We start from the raw sequence: 3042 nt of genomic DNA on the forward strand, positions 1-3042 counted from the left end.
CTCAACTATTGAAATTAAAAGAAAAAGTCCATATTTTCTATTTTCTCAATGAAAAGATTGAAAATGACGAAATACCCTACTCTTTAAAAAATACAAAAAGAAAAGAAGAAAAAAATTTAATTTCAACTATAATCCTAATTTTTTTCAAATAAAATGAAAATAAGTCCTATATATGTAATTAAAAAAATTTTAAAAAAATCTCCATATAAAAAAATCAAAATGGTGCCCTAAAATATGTGCTTATGGGAGTGTTGCTAAACTCAAGCAGGTTTTTTAATAATTGTAGTGAATCGACATGAAATAGATGAAACTAAAAGTCACTCACAGTTATTGAATATCTATAGTCCGCAATTAGCCCTTGCTGGTAGGAGAAAAAGCACCATTGTTAAGAAATATTTTGATGAGATGATTGCATTGTTCTATATGGTGCGACCTTCAAATGTAGAGCTGTCACTTCATTGGTTGGGCCATCCTCATCCGATGAGGTGAGACTACCTTGGGACTTAAGGTGGAAAAAGAGAAAATCAAGTCCCGATGTGGTCTCACCTCATCCGGTGAGGGTGGGCCAATTGATGAGGTGGTAACTCCTCATTTGACTTCACACTATATAGGATGGTGCCTACCAAAGTATTTTCTCCCGTTATTAGCCATGACCACTTAGAGAAAAAACTTCCTCTTTAACTTTGGGAGTAGAATGAAGAATTTGAATGGGATTGGGGGTCGAATTGGTGAAGAATGGTAAGTTATTTTCTGTTTTTTGTTGGGGAAGAAGATGAAGTACGGCATGGGGTGGGGAATTTTTTTTTTCAATTATTTGGAGATTTTTTTATTTTTAATTTAATTTTTTTGTAATATTTATTTGGGAATTGTTTACATTTATTTTTTAAATTTTGGAACAATAGTTGAAATTAATTTTGTATTTGTCTTATTTAAATATGAGGATATATTCGTCATTTTTAATCTTTTTATTGAGAAAATTCAAAATAGATAGTAAGCACCTTTTTCATTAACTTCAATAGGTGGAGAGTTATTGCGTATCATGTCTAATAGGTGGGGGCTTCTGTCCTTTCTTTTTGTTCTTTTTTTCCTATTTATTGGGATTTAATGACGAGATAGACGGAATGTGACGGAAGGGGTATTCCACAAGAAATGTTTGAAACATGGATGTTTTGTGCTATTTTCAAAAGGTAAGAGAGTTTTCAGCAGCAATGGCAATAGTAAGGGTAGTTCTGTGCTATTTAGCCAATTTTCAATTTCCTCTCATCTTTTCATCTTAAATATTTTCTTTCATGTTCTTTGTCGAATTTTACTTCAAGACATTTTTTGTTTTTTATTCAATAGTTTTGCTTTATATTAACAAAAATTAATTGTACTCGAAGAGGTAATTGAGTGGAAATCTAAGTATTAGAAAGAGCAAATTTATATTCAGTAGACCGTGTGAAATAATTGAGATTCAATTTTATTTTATTTTTTTCACTGAAGAAAAAAATTTGTTAAAAGAACTTAAATTCTTTTGATTTCTCTTATTTCCTTTAACAGAAAACCATAAATAAGAAAATTGTAAGCTGTAAAAAAATCTTAAAAAATATCGGACCACCTAATACTAGGGACAAATAAGAGGTTTCTGTCAAAATAATTTTAAATTCGTGGATGTCTTTTGTCGTGACCTCATAATTTTTGAATAGTGTGTTGATAAGAAATGTGTGGTTAAAAAATAAGAAAATATTTTGAATTTGTATGTAATGTTATTTTATTGAAAAATGTATTATTGAAATGATGTTAAATGACTGTTTAAAAATGTATTTTTCCAAAGAATGGGCCTCAAACAAGGGCTGCATATTATTAATATCAAATATTTGAATTAGTATCTGATTTTTGTATAAACAAACTTTATATCTGATTTTTGAATTAGGATCTTTAAAAACCTGATTGGTGTAATTTTTACTTTTGTTTGTGATAAATTGGGTTTCGGTTTATACTCTTAGTGCTCCATTAAAGAAAAGGGAAAAAACATAATTTCAATACTTTTAAATATCTTATCTTACATTTAAACTAAATGGATCATGATCACAAATAACACGTAATTTATGGTTAAGGTCACATATTATTCACAAACACGAGGTCATAGTTACAAACACACAATCCGTAGCTCAAAATTATAAATTTAGTTGCAAATAAGTAATGATATATGTATATCATTGTGTACATAATAGTGTACAGATAGATGACATAGAAGAGAGGGAAAGATTATAATAATTGAGTTTCTTCTCTTTCCGTCTCTTTCCCTCTTTCTTTCTCTTCCACGTCGCCTATCCATATACCATTATATACAAAATAAATGTAATAACATCACTTGTAGCAAATTACATGTTATTATAGTTTCACAAATTATTTATTGGTGATAAATTACCAAAATAATTTTGATCACAATCACTCCTCACCTCTCCCCTACGCTACTACACACCGTTAGCACCACCCAAATCTTCGCCACCACTTATACCTCACATGTAGTCCGCAACCACCACGGTCCACATGCACGTCGCCACCTCCACACCATCAACTGATTTGTTACAAGTACAACTCCATCACTTTTGGCACTACCCAAGTCAGCCACCACCTCAAATCCACAATCATCACAACTATGGAGTAAGAGGTAACGATATCGGTGCTACACGCGTCATGATTTTGGGGCCACCGTCGAGAGAGATTGGGTTATTTGTTGCAACTGTCAAGATTTTGGCATCAGGTGTATTATCGAGGGATTGTGTTTAAATAGAATAGAGAGAAAATGAAGCTTAAAGTTTTCTACTACAGAGAGAAAAAGAGTAAAGAGAGAAATTGTTAAGAGAGAAATAGAGAAATGTCTTAAAGAAAGAAATTGTGTCTGCGTTAAGCTCGCCTTATAGAGGAAAAAAGAAGGATGAACATTAAAAAAAATGAAATTTTTAAAAAATATAGTTAAAAGTTGAAACGTAAGGATTAATAATTTTCTCTTAAAAAAATTAGACTAAACCATAGCTTATAATAAATTTGTTAAAAAAA

This window comes from Olea europaea, chromosome 17, assembly GCF_002742605.1.
Source record: "Olea europaea var. sylvestris chromosome 17, O_europaea_v1, whole genome shotgun sequence".
Classification (NCBI taxonomy): domain Eukaryota; kingdom Viridiplantae; phylum Streptophyta; class Magnoliopsida; order Lamiales; family Oleaceae; genus Olea; species Olea europaea.